At 49.2% G+C, this 12,640-nt stretch overlaps 1 protein-coding gene across 3 annotated transcripts in view; it reads right to left on the bottom strand.

Moving 5' to 3' along the window:
- The window catches only part of GRAMD1A (GRAM domain containing 1A), a 162,347-nt gene that overhangs the window by 111,893 nt on the left and 37,814 nt on the right, over positions 1-12,640 (bottom strand). The gene's annotated exons all lie outside the window — the stretch shown is intronic.

Genomic DNA, 12,640 nt, shown 5'->3' with positions numbered 1-12,640 from the left:
AGGTAACCCAGAAATTGCACTTCCTGTACAGCAAATACACACTTTTCCATCTTAGCATACAACTTATTCTCTCTTAGGACCTGTAACACCTGTCTCACATGATCCTGATGAGTCTCTATATCAGGCGAATAAATTAGTATGTCATCAAGGTATACAACGACAAACCTCCCCACCAGATGAAGAAAGATGTCATTGGCAAAGTGTTGAAAAACCGCAGGAGCATTGGTTAACCCAAAGGGCACGACCAGGTTTTCAAAATGACCCTCAGGGGTATTAAATGCGGTCTTCCACTCATCCCCCTCCTTGATCCTTACCAGATTATATGCCCCCCTCAGATCCAACTTAGAGAACACCTTGGCACCGACAACCTGACTAAACAAATCCGGAATCAAAGGAAAGGGGTAAGGATCACGGACGGTAATACGATTGAGCTCACGGAAGTCCAGGCATGGTCTCAGGGTACCATCCTTTTTCTTTACAAAGAAAAACCCAGCAGCCACTGGGGACTAGGATGGTCTAATATGTCCCTTTGCCAAACTCTCTGTGATATACTCTCGCATAGCCTTTCTTTCGGGTTCCGAAAGATTATACAACCGAGATTTGGGCAATTTAGCTCCGGTAATAAGATTGACGGGACAGTCATACTCCCAGTGTGGAGGCAACTCCTGATTACCATTCTCAGAAAGCACATCATAAAATTCTGAAATGAACGAGGGTACAGTTTTAGTGGTAACCATAGAGAACGATGCATTAAGACAGTTGTCCATGCAAAAATCACTCCAATCGAGAATCTGTCTCGCTTGCCAGTCGATGTTAGGGTTATGTTTGCTTAACCATGGTAAGTCCAACACCAACGGAGGAGGCAGACCCTCCAACACATAACAGGAGATAGATTCCTGATGCAAATCACCCACTCTTAAATGAATGTCATTCACTACCTACGACAGGCATTTTTGGGCGAGAGGTGCTGAGTCATATGCAAAGACAGAAATACTATTCTCTAATGCATTAGTAGTCAACCCGTGAATGCTTACAAACTCTCCATCAATCAAGTTAACTCCTGCCCCACTGTCGATAAATGCTTTGATTTTCACAGTTTTGGACTCTAGCGCCACCTCGGCAGACAGGAGAAAACTGGTACTACCAGTAAAAGACAAATGTGGGTTTTCTTGCTCCACACTACCAATAGTAATTTGAGGATTAAAAGTTTTTTTCTTTTTGTTTACACCTTGATGCTGCAAGTACGGACAAATGTTCACCAAATGACCCTTCTTGCCACAATAAAAGCAGACTCCTTTCACATGACCCAAGCTTTTGCCAGGAGTAGCTCCTCCTAACTGCATAGGCTCATCACAAGGCGCAACTACCAGTGTCTCTCCACCATAAGTGTCAAAGGAAGCAGTACCCTTATTGGACAGTACGTCCTGAAGGTGAGGACCCCTAGATCTCTCCCTCAGGCGTCTATCTAGACGTACAGCAAGGGACATAGCTGCCTCCAATGACACAGGATTTTCATGAAAGGCCAACGGGTCCTGCAGTCTCTCAGAGAGACCCTGACAGAATTGGCTGCGGAGAGCAGGATCGTTCCACTCAGTATCGGTAGCCCATCTCCTAAATTCAGAGCAATAGGTCTCCGCGGAACGATCTCCCTGCCGAAAACTCTGTAACTTGGTCTCGGCCTGAGAGATCCGATCCGGGTCATCGTAGATGAGACCCAAGGCTCTGAAGAATTCATCTACCGACCGGAGGGACGGTGATCCGGTCGGCAGAGAAAGCCCAAGATTGGGCGTCCTCGTCAAGCAAAGAAATAATCATACCCAAACGTTGACCCTCATCCCCAGAAGAGTATGGACGCAGCTTAAAGTATAATTGACATGACTCCCTGAACCGGATGAAATGGTCACTACCCCCGGAAAACCTGTCCGGGAGAGCTACCTTTGGTTCAGGACAGGCCTGGGACCCACCACCGGAACCAGCAGCCTGTGGACTCTGAATCTGCAAGACAGTTGTGCGGAGGTCTGCTACCTCCAAAGTCAGATTCTGCATCTGTTCGACCAGTGCAGTCATAGCATCCATAGCTGCACAGATCAGAACAAAAAATGGCGGTATGGGCTCTGGATAATGTCACGGATGAAGTAGGGGAGAACACCAAAAGACAATCAAGAAGGAAGGGGAAAGACACTAGGCCTCACCGCTAGGGAAGGAAAAGGGTCACCACCTATAAAACCCTGCTCCTGGCCCTAACTCCTATCCGTATGGGCACCTCTCGATGGTAGAGATACCCATACACGGGAACCTAGATAACCCTGGTGACCCTCAGATGCCCTAAAGATAATGACTGGGCAGAGACCACCTGTTCCTTCCCTGGTGAAAGAACTAGCGTCTCACTGAGGCCTAGTAAACAACCGGGGGGGGAATACAAAACACGACAAGCGGAACACTTAACTTCAGAGGATGAAGGATGAACAGGACTTCAACACGAACCACACTCCAGCTCTTCCAAGACCAAATGAAGATATCCCAAGCAAGGAGTGATGGGTAAAGTCAGACTAAATAGGGTGTGGTAGAGGTCACATGATCCACACCTGAACAGGAGGTGTGGACTGGACATACCACCAACACACAGACAAAGTGAAACCAAAAGAGGCTGTCAGATCACTAATGTGCAGATAATCTTTCAGACCTTCTGGGACCTGTCACAGATGTGACACCCAATGCATATGGCCCCAGTCCACACCCCCCGCCTGCACTAGCACTTAAGACATTTTACTTGCTGAATAGACACTATCAAACATACAGGAGTATAGAGCAGCACATACCTCTCTCATCCAGAGCCTCCTAAGTGGCGTCTCTACTGATCTTCTCTGTCATCGTCTTCTACATTAGGTCCGGAGAACTTCTCTCAGCCAGCCCTCGTCTCTCCAGAGTGTGACACACAGACAGCTTAGCTTTCTCACTTTTCTATCATCATCCCCCAACCTGGAGTCCCCACAGTGTTATCCTGCTGCTCACTGTGCCCCCCCCCCCCCCAATACCCCAAATACTACCCTGAAGAAAAATTGGAGTGCCCCCATAGTAATAGTACTCCTCATAGTCACACCAATAGTAATTCCCTTCTAGAATGCTCTCATTAGTAATACTGCCCCCTACAGTGCCCCCAACGGTGATAATTCTCCCCAAGAATGCCTCCATTAGTAGAAGAGCCCTCCAGCATTAATAATGCCCTCACAGAGCCCCCAGTAGAAATAAGCCCCCCTATTGTGCCCCTAGTGGTAATAAAGCTCTCTACAGCCCCAATGTATAAACACTCCTATAGAGCCCCCTGTAGTAATCAGGACCCAATAATGTCCTCTGTATTTATAATGCCCCCCTGCAGTGCCCCCTGTAGTTAGAATCCCCCCTGAAGTGCCCTCAGAAATTATAATTCCTCAGACATTCCAACAGACAGACCCCATAACATAATTTCCCTCCCTCCAACATACAGTCCCATGTAAATAACATCACGCCATCTCTCCTGCCTCCTCCAACATACAGTCCCATGTACAAAACATCATTCCCTCCCAAACCGCCTCCATCATACAGTTCCATGTTAGGCTACATGCACATGAATGTAAATTTTTTTTAAAAAAAATAGGCATTTAGAAGCAGACGCTCTGTCATAACCATTTTCTAACCCTTTGTGCGTCCATTTTCTCGCCATCTGGCTGGATGAATTTCGTTGGCTTATCCCAACCCCCATAATGGCCCCAGTTGTAAATAATGTCCCTCATAGTGGCCGCCAGCATTAATAATATTGACTGCAAAAAAAAAATAATAATACCTCATCCACTTTCACGCGCGGGGACACTCGCTCCTCACTGGAGGCAGCAGGACCTGATGTGATCGTGTGATGTCATCACGCTGGGAGCTCAGGTCCTTCTGCATCCAATGAGGAGTCTGTGTCCCTGTGCTTTGGATGAGGCGAGTATTTTTTTTATGATTTTAACTCCTGAAATATCATTTATCCGCACTGTACCTGTTTTTATCAGCTGTTAAACTGACGCGCTCCTGTCTAGACGGCTGGAAAAAATGGCCCCATCGATTTCACGGCCAAAAATAGGACATGTCCTATTTTTTGTTGGCCGCTATTTACTAGACCTTTAAAATAAAAAAAATAAAACAGCCGTGTGAAAAGCCACATAGACTGCAATTGGTTATACATGGACGCTACTTAAAGGGATTCTGTCATCAGAAATTAGTCCTATAAGCTAAACATATGCCAATGTCCCTTGTAAAACACGGAATCATCACTGCCTCTCTAACCACCGCTCGCTTCATCCAGATCCCGCGTGTGCGCACTAGGTATATCCTGATGCGCCCGTGCGGACTACTGGCAGCGGCCTCGTATAGCGAAGTGCGCATGCGCCGGCCGGCGCACTTCGCTCGAACCTCCACTGACTGCCCATCCCAGCCATCCAACCTCCTACAGCCGGGTTCAAAGCTCGCGGGATCTGGATGAAGCGAGCGGTGGTTAGAGAGGCAGTGATGACGTGAGGTCGGCGGATCGCATGAAAGGGAGGGCGGCGATTTCAGCTCAGAAGGCGGCGCTGGGCACCTAAACGAGGTGGCTGCAGCCGGGCACCTTTCACCATGAGACGTCCCCTTGGACACATTTCGAAGTGATTGACAGGTGATATAAACCACTTTTTTAGGAATATAGAGCCACAGGACATTTGATAAACTCACTTTAGGATTCCATGTTTTACAAGGGACATCGCCATATGTTTAGCTTATAGGGCTCATTTCTGATGACAGAATCCCTTTAAACTGCTGTCACATGACCTAAATAACATCACTCTCCTCCAAGATACAGTCCCATGTATATAACACCCCTCACTTCAGCCCTAACATACAGTCCCATGTAAATAACATCACTCCCTTCAGCCCTAACATACAGTCCCATGTAAATAGTAGCACTCCCCGTCCTTCAGCCCCTCCAACATACAGTCCCATGTAAATAACACCCCTCCCTTCCCTTCAGCCTCTTCAATATACAGTTCACATGTAAATAACACCCCTCCCTTCAGCCCTAACATACAGTCCCATGTAAATAATAGCACTCCCTGTCCTTCAGCCCCTTCAATATACAGTCCCATGTAAATAATAGCACTCCCTTTCCTTCAGCCCCTCCAAAATACAATCCCATGTAAATAACATCACCCCCTCCCTTCAACATACAGTCCCATGTAAACAACATCACTCTCTCAACCAAGCAGGGAGGTGGTGTGAGAGAGCAGAACTACAACTCCCAGCCTTGCTCTGGCTCTCCCACTGTATCCACCCCTTCACTTACCTCTCCTCAGTCACAGAAGCCATAACAGTCAGGGTCTTCTCCACTAGTTCTCTTCTTAGCTCCGCCCCATCACATGACGGTGACATCATCGAAGGTCCTTCTCCACCACTGAGCTCTGCCTCTAGCACAGATCACCTGACTGTGATGTCATCACAGGTCCTTCAGCCCCTGCAGTGTGCACTGTGTCCCTGGTTAGTAGTTCATTAGCAGGCAGTACACCCAGGCCCCGAATGTTTTAACCTAGTGGGGCCCCTGCCTGGAATAACCATAAGTCAGACCAAACAGACAAGTGTGACATACAGAAGCCTGTCAGTACAGCAGAGAGAGAGAGAGAGAAAGCAAGCAGAGTTATTGAAGAAGCCTGCTAGTTTCATACGAAAGCCTGCGGGGACCAAGACAAAGCTTGAAGACTGTTTCTGATGAACGTTTATTCAAGTAAAGCTGCTGCTTATCTACATACAAGGTCTGGACTATTTATTGCTTTGGAGCCAAAGCCTGGGGTCCAGGCGTATCCAGGTAGGAGCACCGTGACACACACAAAGAGACATTTTAGGCCGCACTGAACTACTCGGCATTCCTACTTCTGGGACGCATTTTAGATATAGAGGGCCCTAGGGGGAGGCTGCCCGTTGCAATTGGCGTCACAAACAGGATTTACTTGCGTGCCTTTATGCTACAGGCCTGCAGTAAAGCGACAGCTGCAGTAAAGTGCGTGCCGGCATCCGAGGGGTTAATCAGACATCTTTTCCAGTGATTGCGTATGTTCTTCTTGTACCTCAAGAGCGGGAAAACAAGAAGACGCCCAGACCAAGCGCGGGAAAAGACAGCACTGCCCACAGGGAACTGCCCAGTGCAAATGAAGGAAGTGAAAACTCCGCCCCTAAAACTCCTCCTCCCTTACAAGGTTGCGTTAGCCAAGAGGAAGACAAGATGGCGCGTCCTCTGCGGCCTAACTGGAGTGAGATGGTGTGGGGCGACGAGCCCGAAATGCAGGCTGCCCTGCAAGAGATCCAACTATCACAAGTGCAGCAGAGACCAGAGAAAAGGGTGCGAGGTGTCTGCCGCGCCGGCTGGTGCGGTGGAGGTGGCCGGAGTGTCCACTCCACTGCCCAGGAAGAGCGGATCGTTCGCCAAGCTAAACCAGATGGTCCCAAGAGAAGTTACATCTCACGCTCGGACCATGTGGGAGCACACAAAGGCCATTGAAGACTGGGTGGTCCAAGTCCTGGACCACCCACGGCCGGGAGACCCAGAGCTGGAGTGCCGCCGGGGCACTGTCATCTGGTTTTCAGTGGAGCGAGGGAGCAGCTTCCTGGCGGATGACGAGAATGGTGAGGAGTTGTTCGTGGGCCGCAGATCTGTGAAACGACCCTACCTGCCCCAGGCACGTCACAGCTTGTATGCGGGGGACCACGTAGAATACACCCCCATGGACTCCCTCAAGGGCCCGTTCGCCACCATGGTGACCCTCCTATCCAAGCCCCTTGTCCTGTTGCTGGTACTGGAGTACTGGCAGGAGGATCCAGCTGCCGCAGGCTGCGTACGCTGCCTCCAGGAGACTGGGAAATGGGGTCCTCCGCTTCCAAGAGAAGCCCCAACCTCAGCCAGAGCTCCTGATTCCGGGTCTGCCACCGCCTTCAAATGTCCAGCTGGGAAGCTTCTCAGCAGTCGCATTCTCGTACAATCCAAATGTGGTAAATTACCAGTTGCCGTGGAAGATGGCATCAGCCGCGGCAAGAAAACCAAGACCTCCATCACCACCACTGGAGGATCTTCTACCACAGCCCCTACAGCCGGAGATTCTCAGTTCATCTACCCCGGCAGGAGGTTCCGGTCCTGTGAAGCAATGGATTTCTGCCGCTATGGCTAGTGTGACCACCCGGTCATTACCTAAGTCTTCCAGCAGAGGTCAGCAGAGCACCACCGTGGCAGCCAGCCTGGCTTACAAGAGGCAGGAGCGCCCTCTGATGTCCTTTAGCAGCAGCAGCGGTGAAGAGGACTTCAGGTACCTCCTCTAAGGAGCCCCTCCATTGGATCCTGAAGAGAAAGCATGGACTAATGGGAACCACATCTTGGACTACTCTTGACGGGTGAGGACGTGTTGGCTATTTTGTTTGTTTGTTTGTTGCCCATGGTTTGCTCCTCATCCAGATGGACATGTTTGTCAGGACTCCCCCCCATCTGCAGAAACATTCCAAGTTGCGCACATCTGCGCCCAATTCCCTTTTCCCCCCTTCTCAGGTTAAGTGGGAGCCCCTTCTGCTCAAAGGGTTCTCATTACCATTGCTGCTATTTTCCCTTATATCCATGTGGATTACAAAGAGTGACGGATCGTCTGCCGCCCTGACTGGGTGCCTCTGTCGAACGATGGCTTCTCCAGCAGTCCCAGTGACGGTTCAGTCCGTCACACAAAGGACTTTTGCACTACTTGTCCCCGTATTGGTGCACTTGTTCCGGCCGCACTGAAGGAAAAGACTTTACTGTGAATTGAATTGCACTATGCTATTGCATTATATTACATTTGCACTGTGTTTTTGCGCTAACCCTTTTCAAGTTTCAGCAACGTTCAAGTATTTAGCCCATTGTATGGACTCTCTTACAGGTACCGCAATGTGACCAAGTATGCACTACAAATTGACTCAGGACTCTATGCAGTTAGCCAGATCGCTAGCATCCTCACTTTATTGCTCATATGGACTGCCTCTGAGGACGTCAATGTAGAGTCACAAGCAGGTCTAACAACGTCAAGGGTAACCCCGCTGCAAAAAATGTGTGTGTAGAGGGATCAGCCCTCAAGGGAGTTCTCCTCCTAGTTTGGTGTGTCCTAAGTAGTGTTGAGCGAACTTCTGTTTTAAGTTCAGCGTCTAAAGTTCGGCTTCCGGTTAGTGAAGAATCCCGATATGGATTCCGAATTCCGTTGTGGTCCGTGGTAGCGGAATCAATAATCGGCCATTATTGATTCCGCTACCACGGACCACAACGGAATTCGGAATCCATATCGGGATTCTCTGCTAACCGGAAGCCAAACTTTAGACGCCGAACTTAAAACAGAAGTTTATTCAACACTAGTCCTAAGGCTTAGTGCGCAGCCTTATGGAGATGTATGTTTAGCTACCTGTTCAGTCATCAAGGTGACGAAGCTTAGAGCATTATAAGGCCTTGGTGCTTGGAAGGGATTACAGGATGAAGCCACCCTTCTATTTGCGGGCATCTCATAGTATCGTGGAGGGATTACAGTACATGACACCCCCATGCTCCACATACGACTGTGACCACGTCGTGGAGTATTTGACCTCTTGGTTCACTGGTTATTACAGAGAGGACAAACTGTGAATAGACACCCTACTCATACGGGCAGGAACCTAGTGGTAGCCTTTGCTATGTCAGTCTATGTGTGTATGTAATAGTCTATAGCAGGGGTCGGCTACCCCCGGCTGGCAGGCTGTATTTGACTGGCAACGCACTGCACCTTTAATTTTTTTAAAATCAGACTCGCTACACAGGGTCTGCTAGGCCCGCCCCGCGGTGCCAACCAGCTACGAGACTCCACTGCCTCACGTTGGCTGGCTGAGTACTGATGCGCTACACAGAACCCATCACCAAGCCCGCCCCTCACGCTTCCCGCCGGGCCAGCCATTTTCAGACTCCGCTACCTCACGGGCTGGCTGCTGTACCGTTAATGTTCTTCAACTGCTGTTCTACTTGCGCAGCTGACCGAATAGAGATGGGATTAATGACGCAGGTGACAGGGATGGGAGTAATAGTGACACAAGTGACAGTTAAGGAGATGGGAGTAGTAGTGGCACAGGTAACAGCAGAGGGTAAGGAGTAGTAGTGGGATAGGGGGCAGCAGGGGATGATGTGCTGGGGCAGTCAGATGGAAGGTTGATAGTGAGCTTGGTGAATGGGCGAAGCTTTGTGACTAAATTGGGGCTGGGTAGGATGGTGAGCCTGCATGTGACTGCTGGGGGTTATGGGGGGACAATGTGGGGCAAGCTTCTGACAACTTTGGGTGGGTGGGAGAATAGTGAGCCTGCATGTGACTGCTGGGTAAAATGGGGGGACAATGTGGAGCGAACTTCTGACAACTTTGGGGGTGTTAGAAGATAGCGAGCCTACATATGATTGCTGGGGGGATGGGGGAGCAAGCTTCTGACAACTTTTTTTGGGGGGGCGGCAGGATGTTGAGCCTGTCTGTGACTGCTGGGAGTAATGAGGGGACAATGTGGCCAAGCTTCTGACAGCTTTGGGGGGGTGGGAGAATAGTGAGCCTATATGTGACTGCCAGAGGGACCTAAAAGCCTCTTCATATGAACTAAAGCTGGATCGTCTTGAGTGGCAAGTTAAACTAATTATTTGTTTTTTTGTCACATACAGTTTGTGTTATATGACTTTCCTGTATCGCCCGGCACGCTGAGCGCTTCAACTTTGATTTTTTTTCTTAAATTGGCATTCCGTCCGAAAAAGGTTGCCGACCCCTGATCTATAGTCTCATGCAGCACTTTAACCTTCCTTGGGTACCCTTAGAGCACAACCTAAGCACAAGCTGAGGACGGCTTGGTTTTAAGTAAGGGGGAATGTAACAACCCTGAGTGGTGTTGCCACTTCTGCACCTTGCTACTGTCTTTATTGGTCTAACCTCATGTCATCTTGTGTATTTATTCCAGGTCCTTCACAATGTGCATTCCTATTTTGTTACGCAACTGTTATGTTCACGTGTAATGTGCCTGGTTCACCAGCAGTTGGCAGCAAACACGACATAGCTATACTTAGATAGAATGGAACCTTCCATTCCATTCTAACCCCCCCCCCCTCCCCTTCTGGAGAGAGGTGGGCGAGTCCTACTTCCTGCTGGAAGGGTGGGGCAGAAATTCTAGTCAGTCTAACTTACCACCTGCTAAGGGAAGGGTGTGCAGGGGCACATCTCTGCTGGAAGTGCCCACGCCAGCCAGAGCACCTTAAGCTCTGCTGGCCATGGAGGCCAAAGCTTGAAGCCTCAGGAGCCAGGAGGAAAATTCCCTGGCATAACCATAAGTCAGACCAAAGAGACAAGTGCAGCATACAGAAGTAACAGTAAATAAAGCAAGCCTGTCAGTACAGCAGAGAGAGAGAAAGCAAGCAGAGTTATTGAAGAAGCCTGCTAGTTTTATACTAAAGCCTGCTGGAACCAAGACAAAGCTTGAAGACCGTTTCTGATGAACGTTTATTCAAGTAAAGCTGCTGTTCAACTACATACAAGGTCTGGACTCAAGTTATTCTTTCAAATCCCTCAATTATCCCCCCTATTTATTGCTTCAGAGCCAAAGCCTGGGGTCCAGCTGTATCCAGGTAGGAGCATCGTGACACACATAAAGAGACATTTTATGCCACACTATACCACTCGTCATTCCTACATCTGGGACGCGTTTTAGATATAGAGGGCCATAGGGGGAGGCTGCCCGTTGCAGAAGCAGATGTGAGGAGACATCTGAGGTGGAAACAGGGAAGTCTGGAGATGTCTATGGCTATGGAGGACATGATAATGGTCTCCAACCTGTGGCTCTCCAATACTACAACCCCCAGCATGATCGTTCAGATCTTGAAGCTATACACACATTACTTTTATGGAGAGACCGATGGGATTAGTGGAGCGTCACACATTGGGAAAAAAAAGACTTGACAGAAGCTGAAGAAAAACAGGTTAGACTGCCTTCAAAGTCAGGGAGGGATGAAGGAAAAAGTAATAAATGGACAAAGAATAGAATGCTAGGAAATACTGCTACTGACACTTGGCATGAAGTGAACTGAAGGTGCTGCCTATTTCTTAGAAGACAAGAGCCTCCTTCTCTGAGCTCCTCGTGTCCTTCACATTACACATAAGGTCATCTCAATCAGCTGCTGCTTCTCCTGGAAGAACCTCTCATGTGGACACATTCCTGACGATCAGATACCGGAGAATTGGAATTTGTACATCATGCAGTGTTCTAGAGACCTTTGAAGGGGACATGAAATCCCATGGTCTGGTGGGTATGATCCTCATCTTTGGGTACAGACTTGCCCCTAATACTCTCATCCTCTTCATGTGGAGCTCGGCCGCGGTGATTAACCTCATTTTGTTTCCTGCACCAGACAACAACACGTACAAAAATGGGATTATACATTTGTCACGGACCAGTGACTTTCAAAAGGCAAACTCTGCGGGTAAAGTCAGGACACCCCAGAGACGTCATCACGTGGCCCTATGGACAAGGTGGTCTACACAGAAACAGGGGCCCATGCCAAAGATCAGAATGGACCCCAACCCTCTTGAGCCACCAAAACTACCGACACTTTGATTAAAGTCAAATGTAATTCATCTCCTATTCCTATTGCTAAGATTTCTGCTTGCTGTCAATGAATGGGACAGCAGGGGGACCTAGGTGTGAATTAAAGGAAGGCTAAGCTCACCACAGATATTAAAGGCGTTATCCAATATCACAAACTGCCCCCCCCCCCCCATGTGCCGGGCCCTCAGAGGGAATATACTTACCCCCTGAGCCGCTCCTGGTCCCCCCTGTACACGGGTGAAAACATCCGGTGTCGGGGGGGAGCGGCCAATGGCAGGCGGGGACGTGGACGAGCTTCCCTAGCCACACCCGTGATGCTAGGGTGGCTCGTCCACGCCTGCCATTGGCTGCTCCCCCCCACACCGGATATTTTCACCCGTGTACAGGGGGGACCAGGAGCGGCTCAGGGGGCAAGTATATTCCCTCTGAGGGGCCCGGCACATGGGGGGGCAGTTTGTGATATTGGATAACCCCTTTAAAAGGAGTTTCCACTTTAGGGATCATGCACACAAGCGTATTTTTTTCCGTGTCCATTCAGTTGTTTTTTCCAGACCGTATGCGGAACTATTCATTTCAATGGGTCAGCAAAAAAACGGAAGTTACTCCGTGTGCATTGCGTTTCCGTATGTCCGTATTTCCGTTCCACCAAAAAATAGAACATGTCCTCTATTATTGTCCGCATTACGGACAAGGAAAGGAAGGTTCTATTAAGGGCCGGATGTTCCATTCTGCAAAATCCGGAATGCACACGGAGGTCATCCTTTTTTTTTTTGTGAATCCATTTTTGCAGACCGTAAAATATCTACGGTTGTGTGCATAAGCCCTAAAAGTCAGTGGAAACGCAGAGATGTCCCCTGTGCCCTCATTTCCCCCCTCTATCTGCACCTGCCCTCGTTTCGGGCGAGCGGCGGCGCTCGGGGATGGTTCACTTTAACATATTCTCATGAGCGTTAACCAGATTGAGAATGCAGGACGGCTGCCCAGAGGATAATCCTCTTCTGGG

This window comes from Bufo bufo, chromosome 1 (genome assembly GCF_905171765.1).
Source record: "Bufo bufo chromosome 1, aBufBuf1.1, whole genome shotgun sequence".
NCBI lineage: Eukaryota > Metazoa > Chordata > Amphibia > Anura > Bufonidae > Bufo > Bufo bufo.
This window is presented reverse-complemented; position numbering and strand designations above follow the sequence as displayed.